Genomic DNA, 18,044 nt, shown 5'->3' with positions numbered 1-18,044 from the left:
TGTCGAAAGTTCTGGTCTTGAGCCCGTGCAGCACTTCAGCATTTGCCCTCTCCGCTTGACCGTTGCTTCTCGGGTGAGCAACAGAAGCGAAGCAGACCTTGGCGCCAAGATCTTGGATGTACTGCATGAAGGTGCGGCTCGTAAATTGTGTACCGTTGTCGGTGATTATCCTGTTAGGGATCCCGAAGCGGCAAACAATCGACCTGAAGAACTTGACTGCTGACTGTGCTGTCACCTTCCTCACTGGTTCCACTTCCGGCCACTTTGTGAACTTGTCGATTGCAACGTACAAGTACTCAAAGCCCCTGACAGCACGGGGAAAGGGGCCGAGGATGTCGAGCCCCCAGACCGAAAATGGCCAGGATAAAGGGATCGTCTGGAGAGCTTGAGCTGGTTGGTGTATCTGCTTGGAATGGAACTGGCACGCTTCACACTTGGTTACTTGTGTAGTTGCATCCTGGAGGGCTGTTGGCCAGAAGAAACCTTGCCGGAATGCTTTGCCGACAAGTGCTCTTGCGCCAATGTGGTGACCACATATGCCTCCATGTATCTCTGCCAACAGCTTCTGTCCGTCTTCCCGGTGAATACACTTCAATTTCACACCGTTGAGTCTTCTTCTGTATAGTGTCTTGTCGACAAACTGGTACATACTTGGCTGTCGGGCTACTCTTTTCGCTTCTTCTTGCTCCTCGGGAAGTTCTCCTGTCTGAAGGAAACAGACGATCTGCTGCGCCCATGCTGGAGCTTGTGGCTCGACAACAAGGACTAAAGGCGAATCTGCGGCTGCGGGAACGTCCGCTTCTACGGCGATCACCTGGGTCTCTGCCGGAGCTTGACGTTCCCCGGCAAGCTTGCCAGAGCAAAACTTGCCGGGAGCTTCTGCTTCAACGGAACAAACCCTAGGGCTTGCCGGAGCAGACTGCTCCTCAGCGCTCTTGGCGTTGATCTTGGGGACTGCTGCGGGAACATCCGCTTCTACGGTAAGAACCTGCGGCTCTGCCGGAGCGTGACGTTCCCCGGCAAGCTTGCCGGAGCAAAACTTGCCGGGAGCTTCTGCTTCAACGGAACAAACCCTGGGGTTTGCCGGAGCAGACTGCTCCGCAGCGCTCTTGGCGTTGATCTTGGGGACCTTCTTGGCGGCGGCTTCGGGAAGCTCTGCCGGCAAATAGTCACTAGAAACCAACTTCCTCTTCTTGCTCTGTCCAGTTGATGGCGTTACGGATGGCTGAGTCAGCTTGAGCACAAAGATCCCTGGTTCCACAGATAACTTAAGTGCGGCGCACTTTGACAGGCCATCTGCAATGGCGTTCTGAGCTCTTGGAACATGCTCCATTTGTAGGCCGTCAAACTGCTCTTCTAGCTTCCTCACTTCGTCCGACGTAAGCTTCCATCAACGGACTCTGATAGTTCTTGTTTACTTGGCGGACGACAAGCTGTGAGTCACCCCTGACAATGAGCTTCTTGATCCCAAGGTCTGCCGCGATCCGGAGACCGGCAAGCAAGCCCTCATACTCTGCAGTATTGTTTGTTGCTTGCTCCTTGGGAAAGTGCATCTGGACTACGTACTTGAGTTGCTCTCCGGTGGGTGCGACAAGCAGCACACCAGCGTCGGCGCCTTGCAGCGAAAAGGCACCATCAAAGTACATCAGCCACTCTTTGCTTGCTTCTTTGTCGGGGATGCTCGTTTCTGGAATTTCTTCATCTGGTGTTGGCGTCCATTCTGCTATAAACTCTGCCAATGCTCTGCTCTGAATAGTAGAAGTGCTCTCAAATTTGAGGCCAAAGCTTGACAGTTCCAGTGCCCACTCAACAATCCTGCCTGTCGCTTCTGGATTCTGCAGTATCCTCTTTAGCGGAAAGCGAGTGACAACTATGATCTCATGTGCTTGGAAATAATGGCGCAGCTTTCTCGAGGCCATGAGAAGGCCGAAAAGCAACTTTTGCACGCCAGAGTACCTTGACCTAGCCCCCTGCAGAAGGGAACTGACAAAGTAAACTGGGCGCTGCACCATTTTCTTCTGTATCTCCTCGTGCATCTGCGCAGATTCATCTTTGTCGGGACCAGAGCTTGCCGGGGAAGCCCCCTGCTTGCCGCTGGATGTGCTTGCCGTGGTTGCGGGCTCGTCATCTACCTCCCTCTCTGCTACTAACGCAGCACTAACCACTTGATTGGTTGCCGCTATATATAGCAGCAACTTCTCTTGTGGCTTAGGTGCGACAAGTATTGGAGGGGAGGACAGGTATCTCTTCAAGTCTTGCAGCGCAGCCTCCGCTTCCGGAGTCCATTTCATTGGACCTTCCTTTTTCAATAATTTGAAAAATGGCAGGGCGCGCTCAGCAGACCGAGAGATAAACCTGCTGAGAGCAGCCACGCAACCGGCAAGTCTTTGTACATCCTTGACGCGCTTGGGTGCTTCAATCTGCTCAATGGCCTTAATCTTGTCGGGATTGGCTTCAATTCCTCGCTGAGACACAAAGAACCCGAGAAGCTTGCCGGAGGGAACTCCAAACACACACTTCTCTTGGTTAAGCTTGAGGCTGATCTTGCGCAGATTTGTAAAGGTCTCGTCTAAATCTTGTATCAGGGTTGCTCTGTCCTTGCTCTTGACCACTATATCATCCATGTAGGCCTCCACATTTCTGTGTATTTGCGGCTCAAGATCAACATGGACCACTCTTGCAAATGTTGAACCAGCATTTTTTAATCCGAAAGGCATTCGTACGAAACAGTACGTGCCACATGGAGTAATAAATGCGGTCTTCTCCTCATCCTCTTCTGCCATGAAGATCTAATGATATCCTGAGTATGCGTCAAGGAATGAAAGCAAATCACATCCGGCTGTGGAGTCAACAATCTGGTCAATGCGCGGCAAAGGAAATGGGTCTTTGGGACAAGCTTCGTTAACATCAGTAAAATCGATACAAAGTCTCCATTTCCCGTTTGCCTTGCGCATGACTACAGGATTGGCCAACCACGTGGGATGGAGCACTCCTCTGACAAGGCCTGCTGCTTCCAATTTCTTGATTTCTTCTGCAATGAATTCTTGGCGCTCCACTGCCTGCTTCCTGACTTTCTGTTTGACGGGCCGCGCATGAGGACAAACGGCAAGGTGGTGCTCAATCACTTTCCTGGGAACACCGGGGATGTCAGACGGTTGCCAGGCAAACATGTCGACATTCGCCCGCAGGAAAGCAACGAGCGCGCTTTCCTATTTAGGGTCGAGCGTGGCACTGATGGTGAAGGTACCACCAGTGCCGTCCTCCTTGGCGGACACCTTCTTCGTCTCTAGGGGAGCTGCCATCGTCTTCTTACACTTGCCGGTGGAGCTTGATGGTGCGTCCTCGACGGCAGCGCAGCACTCCGAAGAGGTGCGCTTGCCGGAGTGGGCATCAGAACTCTTGCCGGACTTGGTCTTCTTCCCCCCGGGAGCTTCAGTGGCAAGTGACTTGTGATCTGCTGCGGTTGCTGCTTCCCGGTAGATCTTGTCGGCACAGATAAGAGCATCCTTCTTGTCGCCAGGGACAGAGATGACGCTTATCGGGCTGGCATCTTCAGCATGTTGTATGCGTAATGAGAGGCTGCCATGAACTTGGCGAGTGCTGGACGGCCAAGTATCCCATTGTAAGGCAATGGAATATCAGCAACGTCAAATGTGACCCTCTCAGTCTTGAAGTTGAGCTCGCTGCCAAATGTTACTGGCAGCGTGACTTTCCCCTTCGGCTTGCTCCTTCCCGGATTGATTCCTTGAAATGTGCCGGTCTCTTCGAGCTCGCTGTCAGGGATTTGGAGTTTTTGGAGTACAGCGGAGGAAATCAGGTTTAAGCCGGCCCCGCCGTCAACTAGCATCTTGGTGACTTTGAGGTTGCGGATAGTTGGTGAAACCAACATCGGCAAACACCCAACCGCAGTTGTGCGATCAGGGTGGTCCTCAATGTCAAAGATGATAGGCGTGCTGGACCATTTCAGAAGCTTGCGTGATTCGACAGGTGGTTCCGCTGCATTTACTTCCCGCACCCACTGTTTGAGTTGGCGGTGTGAAACATGCAGAGAGGCACCGCCGTCAACGCACAAGACCTCTGTGGCTTTCTGAAACTCCTGCTCACTGGTCTCAACATCATCCATGTCTTCGTCATCGTCGTCGTCTTCATCGTTGTCGCGGCCGCGGGGGGTCCTGTCTCCTTGCCGCTGCTTGGCTTTGCCGCGGCGCCCTCCCCGGCCGGCGCGCTTCTTGCCGGATTCTGCAGCGCCACCTTGGGCTCTCTCCTTGTCTCGCCGCTCGTACTCAGCCTTTTGCTGTTGGACAAGCTGCTCGACCTTCTTGCAACTCTGGAGGTCATGGCCCTTGGTGCGGTGAATCTTGCAGTATTGCTTGTCGGAGCCGTCCTGCTTGTCGGCGACCGCCACAGCCTGGCAGTTGGCGCACGCGGCAATCTCCTTGCCGGAGCTACCAACCTTGGCCTCCTTGGCGCCACCTTCGTTGCCGGACTGCTCAACGACTAGCACCTCTTTGCCTTTCTTCTTCCTGTTCCGCCGCCGGTTCTTCTTTGCCGGGGCAGCATCCTCACCGTCAGATCCTTCTTCTCCGATCTTCTCTCCGGGGAGTCTCCTCCCTTCCTCAGCACATGCACACTTGTCGGCCAGGGCATATAGCTCACTGACGTCTCTGATCCTGCACATCGCCATCTCCTCCCGCATCCTGTGGTTACGCACGTTCTGATGGAACGCGCTGATGACCGCAGCGGGGTGGACGTCTGGGATGTTGTACTGTACACGGCTGAACCTCTGAATGTACTTGCGCAGGGGCTCTCCTTCCTTCTGGGCGAGCAGATGAAGGTCGCTCTCTTGGCCATGAGGTTTGTGGCCGCCTGTAAAGGCGCCGACAAACTGATGGCAAAGATCCGCCCAAGAAGATATGGAGTTGTCCGGCAAGTGCATGAGCCAGGACCTGACGTTGGGCTTGAGCACCAACGGGAAGTAGTTGGCAAGGATCTTGTCGTCCCGCCCCCCGGCAGCCTGCACTGCGATGGTGTAGATGCTGAGGAACACCGACGGATGCGTCTTGCCATCATACTTCTCCGGCACATCTGGTTTGAAATTCTTCGTGCTGGGCCACTGGACTTGCCGCAGCTCACGGGAGAACGCAGGGCAACCCACCGCGTACGGCAAGTCGCCTGGTTCCCCTGGCGCATGCATGTCAACAGAGGGCCCAGCGCTCTGGTCTGATTGACGCCGCGCTTCTCTCCGGCGCTCGATGCGAGTACGAGCGTCTTCTTGTTGTCGTTCTTGAAGAACTTGGCGCTGATCACGATGAGCTCGCGGATCTGACAACGCGGTGGAGTCGCTGTCGAGGTGGATCCGGCGGGTCGGCGATCTTGGCCTTCGGGGCGGAGAGTGCACAGTAGTTGCACCCCCACCAGTCTTATCGTCTCCGGCTCATGCCTGGCTGGCTTGCCACGGCTGCGACGTACTCGGCTGCCGTGAAGCGTCGCCGTTGGCAAAGCCGATGAGACTCTGGATAGTGGCCCTCCAGTCGTCGATCTTGTCCGTCGCTGGAGGGTAGTCAAGGAGCAGCTGAGCTCGCGCCAAAGCTTCTGCTGCAGTGGCGGGTGGCGGTGGCGAACGGTGCGAGGAGCGGGATATGCTCGGACTTCTAACTACGTTAGAAGGAGCAGTACCCCGTCCAGGCGACCGCGTCTCGCTCGCGCCAGCAGGTTGACGTGCATGGTGATCCTGAGCGCTCCGAGATCCACCAGCTCGATCTTGGTCTAGCGAACGCATGGTACCATGAGTACCATGACGCTGCCAGTCCCGCGCCTCCTGAGATTGGCGCGGTGCATGCACGGACGCCAAGGTCTTGGAGTGCGCCCGGTCGTTGTGGGAGCCGGCTACGCCGCCGATGGGCAGCGCAGCCTTGTCCTTGGACCTGGCAGCACCGTGAGCTCCCTCATCGACGCGTGTTCTTCCGCCGGCGCCTGCCCCACCAACCGTTTGCTCCGGCGGTGGTTGGCTTGGCGCGGACGGAGCAGCTGCCTCCGAAACCTTCTTCTTCGGCGGCATGTTGATGAAGATGATGAAGATCTAGCTCGCGAGAATGCCGGATCTGGTTCACACAACTTCGACGCCCCTACCTGGCGCGCCAAGGATGCCGGGGTACTGATCCACGGGCACCTATGGGACCGGCGGACCGGGTCCCTTTTGGTTCGGCGGGGGCGGAGGTCGTGCAAAGAGCGGATCGAGACGATACACGCGAGCGATTTACCCAGGTTCGGGCTGCACGGATGCGTAAAACCCTACTCCTGCTTTGTGGTTTGTATTGATTTCTTGCTCGGGAGCGCGGAGTGCTACAGTACACACCAGCAGCTAGCAAGACCGAGCGTGAGTGTTCGAACCAGCTAACCCCCCTCTACGTTGCACACGGGCCTCCTTTTATATGCTCAAGGGGTTACCGACAGGTGGCAACGGATGCAAAGGGTAAAAATGGAAAGGTGCTGTGGTAGGTACAGCTACCTGCTACAGTGTATCATACCTAACCCTGACGGCAGGGGACAAGGGCCTTAAATGCCCGTCTGTGTCGCTAAAACAGTGCGAAAAGGGACCGCCAGGGACGCCACCGTTCGCCATGATGGCGATCTTGTCAGCGCCGCTTGCCACCGCACGCCCCTAGCTGCACAGCCTTCCGCCACGTATGCCTGGAAGGGCCCCAGAGCGACACGTTGGTGGATGTGCTGGAGCGCGGGCTCGGAGAGGTGGCTTGCCGCGGTCGTTGTCTTGTCGCGTCCGGGAACTTGTTGCTCACCGGACCTTGCCGGGGCGCGTGGTGCGCAGCGGCAAGTTCCTTGCAATGCCTTGGGTGGCCTTCCCGGCAAGCTCCTCTTGCCGGGGTCTTGGGATGCTTTTGTTAGCCTTCCCGGCAAGCTCCTCTTGCCGGGGTCTTGTCTTCTTGTCTTGGACACTTTGTTCTTGAATGGCTCCAAAGGAACCACGGAGGACCTTGGCGGTCACCCGGCAAGCCTTGCCGCGGGATGCTGCGACTTCCCATGCACAAGTTCGGGATACTAGGGTACCCCTACTCTAGTACACCGACAAGTATGATTACGACGTTCGGACACACCATTACGTTGTGGTGTTCCGGGTGGCGTGAGTTGCGAAACTATTCCGCATTGCTTCAAATGTACACCAAACTCGTAACTCAAATATTCTCCTCCACGATCAGATCGTAGAAACTTTATTTTCTTGTTACGATGATTTTCAACTTCACTCTGAAATTCTTTGAACTTTTCAAATGTTTCAGACTTATGTTTCATTAAGTAGATATACCCATATCAGCTTAAGTCATCTGTGAAGGTGAGAAAATAACGATATCCGCCACGAGCCTCAATATTCATTGGACCACATACATCTGTATGTATGATTTCCAACAAATCTGTTGCTCTCTCCATAGTACCGGAGAACGGTGTTTTAGTCATCTTGCCCATGAGGCACGGTTCACAAGTACCAAGTGATTCATAATCAAGTGGTTCCAAAAGCCCATCAGTATGGAGTTTCTTCATGCGCTTTATACCGATATGACCTAAACGGCAGTGCCACAAATTAGTTGCACTATCATTATCAACTCTGCATCTTTTGGCTTCAACATTATGAATATGTGTGTTACTACTATCGAGATTCATCAAAAATAGACCACTCTTCAAAGGTGCATGACCATAAAAGATATTACTCATATAAATAGAACAGCCATTATTCTCTGATTTAAATGAATAACCGTCTCGCATTAAACAAGATCCAGATATAATGTTCATGCTCAACGCTGGCACCAAAAAACAATTATTTAGGTCTAATACTAATCCCGAAGGTAGATGTAGAGGTAGTGTGCCGACCGCGATCACATCGACTTTGGAACCGTTTCCCACGCGCATCGTCACCTCGTCCTTTGCCAGTGTTCGCTTAATCCGTAGTCCCTGTTTCGAGTTGCAAATATTAGCAACAGAACCAGTATCAAATACCCAGGTGCTACTGCGAGCTCTAGTAAGGTACACATCAATAACATGTATATCACATATACCTTTGTTCACCTTGCCATCCTTCTTATCCGCCAAATACTTGGGGCAATTCCGCTTCCAGTGACCAGTCTGCTTGCAGTAGAAGCACTCAGTTTCAGGCTTAGGTCCAGACTTGGGTTTCTTCTCTTGAGCAGCAACTTGCTTGCTGTTCTTCTTGAAGTTCCCCTTATTCTTCCCTTTGCCCTTTTTCTTGAAACTAGTGGTCTTGTTGACCATCAACACTTGATGCTCCTTTTTGATTTCTACCTCCGCAGCTTTTAGCATTGCGAAGAGCTCGGGAATAGTCTTATTCATCCCTTGCATATTATAGTTCATCACGAAGCTCTTGTAGCTTGGTGGCAGTGATTGGAGAATTCTGTCAGTGACGCAATCATCTGGAAGATTAACTCCCATCTGAATCAAGTGATTATTATACCCAGACATTTTGAGTATATGCTCACTGACAGAACTGTTCTCCTCCATCTTGCAGCTATAGAACTTATTGGAGACTTCATATCTCTCAATCCGGGCATTTGCTTGAAATATTAACTTCAACTCCTGGAACATCTCATATGCTCCATGACGTTCAAAACGTCATTGAAGTCCCGATTCTAAGCCGTAAAGCATGGCACACTGAACTATCGAGTAGTCATCAGCTTTGCTCTGCCAGACGTTCATAACATCTGGTGTTGCTCCAGCAGCAGGCCTGGCACCCAGCGGTGCTTCCAGGACGTAATTCTTCTGTGCAGCAATGAGGATAATCCTCAAGTTACGGACCCAGTCCGTGTAATTGCTACCATCATCTTTCAACTTTGCTTTCTCAAGGAACGCATTAAAATTCAACGGAACAACAGCACGGGCCATCTATCTACAATCAAACATACATAAGCAAGATACTATCAGGTACTAAGTTCATGATAAATTTAAGTTCAATTAATCATATTACTTAAGAACTGCCACTTAGATAGACATCCCTCTAATCCTCTAAGTGATCACGTGATCCAAATCAACTAAACCATACGATCATCACGTGAAATGGAGTAGTTTTCAATGGTGAACATCACTATGTTGATCATATCTACTATATGACTCACGCTCGATCTTTCGATCTCAGTGTTCCGAGGCCATATCTGCATATGCTAGGCTCGTCAAGTTTAACCTGAGTATTCTGCGTGTGCAAAACTAGCTTGCACCCGCTGTAGATGGACGTAGAGCTTATCACACCCGATCATCACGTGGTGTCTGGGCACGACGAACTTTGGCAACGGTGCATACTCAGGGAGAACACTTTTATCTTGATAATTTAGTGAGGGATCATCTTATAATGCTACCGTCAATCAAAGCAAGATAAGATGCATAAAAGATAAACATCACATGCAATCAATATAAGTGATATGATATGGCCATCATCATCTTGTGCTTGTGATCTCCATCTCCGAAGCACTGTCATGATCACCATCGTCACCGGCGCGACACCTTGATCTCCATCGTAGCATCATTGTCGTCTCGCCAATCTTATGCTTCCACGACTATCGCTACCACTTAGTGATAAAGTAAAGCATTACAGCGCGATTGCATTGCATACAATAAAGCGACAACCATATGGCTCCTGCCAGTTGCCGATAACTCGGTTACAAAACATGATCATCTCTTACAATAAAATTTAGCATCATGTCTTGACCATATCACATCACAACATGCCCTGCAAAAACAAGTTAGACGTCCTCTACTTTGTTGTTGCAAGTTTTACGTGGCTGCTACGGGCTTAAGCAAGAACCAATCTTACCTACGCATCAAAACCACAACGATAGTTTGTCAAGTTGGTGCTGTTTTAACCTTCGCAAGGACCGGGCGTAGCCACACTCGGTTCAACTAAAGTTGGAGAAACTGTCACCCGCAAGCCACCTATGTGTAAAGCACGTCGGGAGAACCGGTCTCGCGTAAGCGTACGCGTAATGTCGGTCCGGGCCGCTTCATCCAACAATACCGCCGAACTAAAGTATGACATGCTGGTAAGCAGTATGACTTATATCGCCCACAACTCACTTGTGTTCTACTCGTGCATATAACATCAACACATAAAACCTAGGCTCGGATGCCACTGTTGGGGAACGTAGTAATTTCAAAAAAATTCCTACGCACACGCAAGATCATGGTGATGCATAGCAACGAGAGGGGAGAGCGTGATCTACGTACCCTTCTAGATCGACAACGGAAGCGTTTGGTTGATGTAGTCGTACGTCTCCACGGGCCGACCGATCAAGCACCGAAACTATGACACCTCCGAGTTCTAGCACACGTTCAGCTCGATGATGATCCCCGGACTCCGATCCAGCAAAGTGTCGGGGAAGAGTTCCGTCAACACGACGGCGTGGTGACGATCTTGATGTACTACTGTCGCAGGCTTCGCCTAAGCACTGATACAATATTATCGAGGACTATGGTGCCAGGGGGCGCCGCACACGGCTAAGAATATGATCACGTGGATCAACTTGTGTTCCTCTGGGGTGCCCCTGCCTCCGTATATAAAGGCTCAAGGGGGGGTGCGGCCGGCCTAGGAGAGGCGCGCCAGGAGGAGTCCTACTCCCTACGAGAATAGGATTCCCCCCCCCCCAAAATCCTAGTTGGAATAGGATTCGCGGAGGGGGAAAAGAGGAAGGGGGGCCGGCCCCCTCTCCTTGTCCTATTCGGACCAAGGGAGGGAAGGGGCGCGCGGCCCATCTCTGGCTGCCTCTTCTCTTTTCCACTAAGGCCCATATACCTCCCGGGGGGTTCCGGTAACCTCTCGGTACTCCGGTAAAATCCCGATTTCACCCGGAACACTTCCGATATCCAAACATAGGCTTCCAATATATCAATCTTTATGTCTCGACCATTTCGAGACTCCTCGTCATGTCCGTGATCACATCTGGGACTCCGAACAACCTTCGGTACATCAAAACATATAAACTCATAATATAACTGTCATCGAAACCTTAAGTGTGCGGACCCTACGGGTTCGAGAACAATGTAGACATGACCGAGACACGACTCCGGTCAATAACCAATCGCGGGACCTGGATGCCCATATTGGCTCCTACATATTCTACGAAGATCTTTATCGGTCATACCGCATAACAACATACGTTGTTCCCTTTGTCATCGGTATGTTACTTGCCCGAGATTCGATCATCGGTATTCAATACCTAGTTCAATCTCGTTACGGGCAAGTCTCTTTACTCGTTCCGTAATACATCATCCCGCAACTAACTCATTAGTTGCAATGCTTGCAAGGCTTAAGTGATGTGCATTACCGAGAGGGCCCAGAGATACCTCTCCGACGATCGGAGTGACAAATCCTAATCTCGAAATACGTTAACCCAACATGTACCTTTGGAGACACCTGTAGAGCACCTTTATAATCACCCAGTTACGTTGTGACGTTTGGTAGCACACAAAGTGTTCCTCCGGCACACGGGAGTTACATAATCTCATAGTCATAGGAACATGTATAAGTCATGAAGAAAGCAATAGCAACATACTAAACGATCGGGTGCTAAGCTAATGGAATGGGTCATGTCAATCAGATCATTCAACTAATGATGTGATCCCATTTAATCAAATGATAACTCTTTGTCCATGGTTAGGAAACATAACCATCTTTGATTAACGAGCTAGTCAAGTAGAGGCATACTAGTGACACTCTGTTTGTCTATGTATTCACACATGTATCATGTTTCCGGTTAATACAATTCTAGCATGAATAATAAACCTTTATCATGATATAAGGAAATAAATAATAACTTTATTATTGCCTCTAGGGCATATTTCCTTCAGTGAGCAACTATTGAATGAACCTTGTCCAAGACATGGCACCCGGGAGAAGCACCCACCCATCTGTGGAAGGACTGTACAATCATGAAAGCGTTTAAAAATTCAAATGCATTTGATGGAAGTCACGGCCCTGACGGTGGTTCAGGTGGAGGCGGTTTTCATGGCCCGGGCGCCAGCTCAGATGGAGGCGGCTTTTCACGGTCAGGGACATGCGGGTCAACCAAGTAGGTTATAATCCACAACCCGGCCAAGGTAATCAGCAGCAATCTGGATATCAGAGCAACCCAAAATAGTTGAATAGTGGGCAATATCATGTATTTACTACTAGCTTGTGCAAGAGGGACCAAAAGCTTCACAAGAGGGCTGTCAATGCCGTTGAGCCGGCGATTCCGCGTTACTTACGGTGGTCAGAACAACCTATTGTGTGGAGCAGAGAGGATCATCCTCCCTGGGTTGACAATCCGGGTCACTTGGCCTTGGTAGTAGCGCCTCAGGTTGGTGGATATAAATTCACTAAAGTGCTCATGGATGGAGGCAGTAGCATCAACATCCTCTACTATGAGATGTTTCGTCGGATGGGGTTGACTGATAAGAGTCTTAAGCAATCCAACGTTGTTTTTCACGGTGTGGCACCTGGCAAGTTGGCATACCCAGTTGGCAAGATTGAACTGGAAGTAGCCTTTGGGGATGAATATGATTCCAGAGCGGAGAAATTAACCTTTGAGGTGGTTAAGATCAAAATCCCATATCATGCTTTGTTTGGACGAGCGGCTTACGCCAAGTTCATGGCTTGGCCGTGTTATGTGTATCTGCAGCTCAAGATGCTGGGTTATAAGGGCACCATTACAGTACATGGAAGCCGGAAAATAGCCCTGGAGTGTGAAGAAGGAGATGCTGCATGATACGTCTCCAACGTATCTATAATTTTTGATTGCTCCATGCTATATTATCTACTGTTTTGGGCAATATTGGGCTTTATTATCCACTTTTATATTATTTTTGGGACTAACCTATTAACCGGAGGCCCAGCCCAGATTTGTTGTTTTATGCCTATTTCAGTGTTTTGAAGAAAAGGAATATCAGACGGAGTCGAAACGGAACGAAATCAACTGGAGAAGTTATTTTTGGAAGGAAACACACCTGATATACTTGGACCCAACGTCAGAAGATACGGGAGCTTCCCACGAGGGTGGGGGTGCGCCCACCCCCCTAGGGCGTGCCCCCTGCCTCGTGGGGCCCCCGTGGCTCCCCTGACGTGCTTCTTCTGCCTATATAACTCCATATACCCTAAAACTTCCAGAACGCAACATAGATCGGGAGTTCCGCCGCCAGAAGCCTCCGTAGCCACCGAAAACCAATCTAGACCCGTTCCGGCACCCTGCCGGAGGGGGAAATCCCTCTCCGGTGGCCATCTTCATCATCCCAGTGCTCTCCATGACGAGGAGGGAGTAGTTCTCCCTCGGGGCTGAGGGTATGTACCAGTAGCTATGTGTTTGATCTCTCTCTCTCTCGTGTTCTTGAGATGATACGATCTTGATGTATCGCGAGCTTTGCTATTATATTTGGATCCTATGATGTTTCTTCCCCCCTCTTCTCTCTTGTAATGAATCGAGTTTCCCCTCTAAAGTAATCTTATCGGATTGAGTCTTTGAAGACTTGAGAACACTTGATGTATGTCTTGTCGTGGATATCTGTGGTGACAATGGGATACCACGTGCCACTTGATGTATGTTAAGGTGACCAACTTGCGGGTTTCGTGACATTGGGAACCTATGCATAGGGTTGGCACACGTTTTCGTCATGATTCTCCGGTAGAACTTTGGGGCACTCTTTGAGGTCCTTTGTGTTGGTTGAATAGATGAATCTGAGATTGGTGTGATGCATATCGTATAATCATACCCACGGATACTTGAGGTGACATTGGAGTATCTAGGTGACATTAGGGTTTTGGTTGATTTGGGTCTTAAGGTGTTATTCTAGTACGAACTCTAGGGCTGTTTGTGACACTTATAGGAATAGCCCAACGGATTGATTGGAAAGAATAACTTTGAGGTGGTTTCGTACCCTACCATAATCTCTTCGTTCGTTCTCCGCTATTAGTGACTTTGGAGTGACTCTTTGTTGCATGTTGAGGGATAGTTTTATGATCCAATTATGTTAGTATTGTTGAGGGAACTTACACTAGCGAAAGTATGAACCCTAGGCCTTATTTCCTATCATTGCAATACCGTTTACGCTCACTTTTATCACTTGCTACATTGCTGTTTTTATAATTTCAGATTACAAATACCTTTATCTACTATCCATATACCACTTGTTTCACCATCTCTTCGCCGAACTAGTGCACCTATACAATTTACCGTTGTATTGGGTGTGTTGGGGACAAAAGAGACTCTTTTTTATTTGGTTGCAGGGTTGCTTGAGAGAGACCATCTTCATCCTACGCCTCCTACGGATCGATAAACCTTAGGTCATCCACTTGAGGGAAATTTGCTACTGTCCTACAAACCTCTACACTTGGAGGCCCAACAACGTCTACAAGAAGAAGGTTGTGTAGTAGACATCAAGCTCTTTTCTGGCGCCGTTGCCGGGGAGCTGAGTGCTTGAAGTTATATATTTAGATCTTGCAATCGAGTCTTTTAGTTTCTTGTTTTATCACTAGTTTAGTTTATAAAAGAAAACTATAAAAAATGGAATTGAGTTTGTCTCATACGCTTCACCTTTTTAATATCTTTCGTGAGTATGATGGAAAGGATAATTGTGCTCAAGTGCTAGAAGAAGAAATCTATAAAATGTTTGGCACTAAATATTTGAATGATGAGCATGATTGCAATGTTGTTAGTATGAATTCCTTGAATACCCATGATGCTAATGATATGCAAAGCCACGAGCTTGGGGAAGCTATGTTTGATGAAGATGATATTTTTTGTCCCCCAAGTTTTGATGAGCAAATTTATTATGATGAAAGCATGCCTCCTATCTATGATGATTATTGTGATGACACATATGCTTTAAAGAATAATGATAACCATGAAACTTGTCATCTTGATCTTAATTTTCAATCACATGATAGTTATTTTGTTGAGTTTGCTCCCACTACTATTCCGAATAATAAGAATTTTGCTTATGTGGAGAGTAATAAATTTTCTATGCTTGTAGATCATGAAAAGAATGCTTTAGGTGCTGGTTATATTGTTGAATTCATTCATGATGCTACTGAAAATTATTATGAGGGAGGAATATATGCTTGTAGGAGTTGCAATAATATCAAGTTTCCTCTCTATGTGTTTAAAATTTCGAACTATGCTTGTTTTGCCCTACTATGCTAGTTGATTATTGTTCCCATAAGTTGTTTGCTCACAAAATCCCTATGCATAGGAATTATGTTAGACTTAAATTTTCTAGTAATATTCTTTATGATGCTCTCTTTATGTTTCAATTCTTATCCTTTATGTGAGCATCATTGAAATCATCATGCCTAGCTAGGGGCATTAAACGATAGCGCTTGTTGGGAGGCAACCCAATTTTATTTTAGTTCCTTGATTTTTGTTCCTGTTTAGTAATAAATAATTCATATAGCCTCTGTTTAGATGTGGTTTTATGCTTTTAATTAGTGTTTGTGCCAAGTAGAACCTTTGGGAAGACTTGGGGAAAGTCTTGTTGATCATGCTGTAAAAAACAGAAACTTTAGCGCTCACGAGAATTGCTGCCATTTTTGTTTGGAGATTGCTATGTAGTTAATTATTTTTTCAGATGATTAATAGATAAATTCCTCAGGTCCATAAATTTATTTGAGAATTTTATGAGTTCCAGAAGTATACGTTTGATCCAGATTACTACAGACTGTTCTGTTTTTGACAGATTCTGTTTTCTATGTGTTGTTTGCTTATTTTAATGAATATATGGCTAGTAAAAGAGTTTATAAACCATAGAGAAGTTGGAATACAGTAGGTTTAACACCAATATAAATAAAGAATTATTTCATTACAGTATCTTGAAGTGGTGATTTATTTTCTTATACTAACGGAGCTTACGAGTTTTCTGTTAAGTTTTGTGTTGTGAAGTTTTCAAGTTTTGGGTAAGGATTCGATGGAATATGGAATAAGGAGTGGAAAGAGCCTAATCTTGGGGATTCCCAAGGCACCCCAAGGTAATATTCAAGTATAGCCAAGAGCCTAAGCTTGGGGATGCCCCGGAAGCCATCCCCTCTTTCGTCTTCGTTCATCGGTAACTTTACTTGGAGCTATATTTTTATTCGCCACATGATATGTGTTTTGCTTGGAGCGTCAATTTATTTTGTTAGGATTTGCTTTCTGTTATTTAGAACAATGTTTTGCATCTTTTATTTCAATAAAAGTGGCATTAATAGTCTTTACTATGCCTATGTTACAAGTATACATGTTGCTGTTTGAAAACAGAAAGTTTACCGCTGTTGCAATAATTCCCTAGAAAAGTCAGAATGTGATAAAATGTTTAAACCTTTTGCATATTAAGCTCTGATAAATTTACTACAGCGGGAATTTTATTTCATAACTTTTGGAGCTAGGGAAGTATGGATGTTGCAGCATTCTTTACAGACTATCCTGTTTAGGCAGATTGCTGTTATGTTTGCATTATTTGCATATGTTTGCTTCTTTAATGATTCTATTTGAGGATAGGACTATTAAATATGCAGAGACATTTAGTATGCAATGTTGAATAATAATTCTAGTGATTTGCTACAGTAGAGTATGATAAGGTTTTGGCAATGGTTTATACTAACTTATCTCACGAGTCCTTGTTGAGTTTTGTGTGGATGAAGCTTTTGAGATTTAGGGAGACCGTGATATGAGAGGAATTAAGGAGACACAAAATCTCAAGCTTGGGGATGCACAAGGCACCCCAAGATAATATTTCAAGAAGCCTCAAGCGTCTAAGCTTGGGGATGCCCCGGTTGGCATCCCACCTTTCTTCTTCAACAACTATCGGTTAGTATCGGTTGATCCTAAGTTTTTGCTTCTTCACATGATGTTTGCTACTCTTAGATGTTATTTTATTTTGCTTTGCTTGCTGTTTGAATAAAATACCAAGATCTGAAATTATTAAATGTTAGAGAGTCTTCACATAGTTGCATAATTATTAAACTACTCATTGATCTTCACTTATATCTTTCGGAGTAGTTTGTTGTTGCTCTAGTGCTTCACTTATATCTTTTAGAGCATGGTGGTAGTTTTATTTTGAAGAAATAGATGAACTCTCATGATTCACTTAGATTATTTTGAGAGTCTTAATAGCATGGTAATTTGCTTAAAATCCTAATATGCTAGGTATTCAAGAATAATAAAATTCTCTTATGAGTGTGTTGAATACTAAGAGAAGTTTGATACTTGATGATTGTTTTGAGATATGAGGATGGTAATATTAGAGTCATGCTAGTTGAGTAGTTGTGAATTTGAGAAATACTTGTGTTGAAGTTTGTGATTCCCGTAGCATGCACGTATGGTGAACCGTTATGTGATGAAGTCGGAGCATGATTTATTTATTGATTGTCTTCCTTATGAGTGGCGGTCGGGGACGAGCGATGATCTTTTCCTACCAATCTATCCCCCTAGGAGAATGCGCGTTGTACTTTGTTTCGATAACTAATAGATTTTTGCAATAAGTATGTGAGTTCTTTATGACTAATGTTGAGTCCATGGATTATACGCACTCTCACCCTTCCACCTTTGCTAGCCTCTCTAGTACCGCGCAACTTTCGCCGGTACCATAAACCCACCATATACCTTCCTCAAAACAGCCACCATATGTACCTATTATGGAATTTCCATAGCCATTCCGAGATATATTGCCATGCAACTTTCCATCATTCCATTCATCATCACACATTCATCATTGTCATATTGCTAGCATGATCATGTAGTTGACATAGTATTTGTGGCAAAGCCACCGTTCATAATTCTTTCATACTTTCACTCTTGATTCATTGCATATCCCGGTACACCGCCGGAGGCATTCATATAGAGTCATCTTTGTTCTAGTATCGAGTTGTATCATCGAGTTGTAAATAAATAGAAGTGTGATGATCATCATTCAATAGAGCATTGTCCCCCCCCCCCAAAACAAGAAAAAGAAAAGGCCAAAAAAGGCCAAATAAAAAAATAAAGGCCAAATAAAAATATAAATAAAAATTAAAGGGACAATGCTACTATCCT

The sequence above is a fragment of the Triticum urartu genome, chromosome 4, assembly GCF_003073215.2.
Source record: "Triticum urartu cultivar G1812 chromosome 4, Tu2.1, whole genome shotgun sequence".
Classification (NCBI taxonomy): domain Eukaryota; kingdom Viridiplantae; phylum Streptophyta; class Magnoliopsida; order Poales; family Poaceae; genus Triticum; species Triticum urartu.
Note: the sequence above shows the minus strand (reverse complement) of the source record.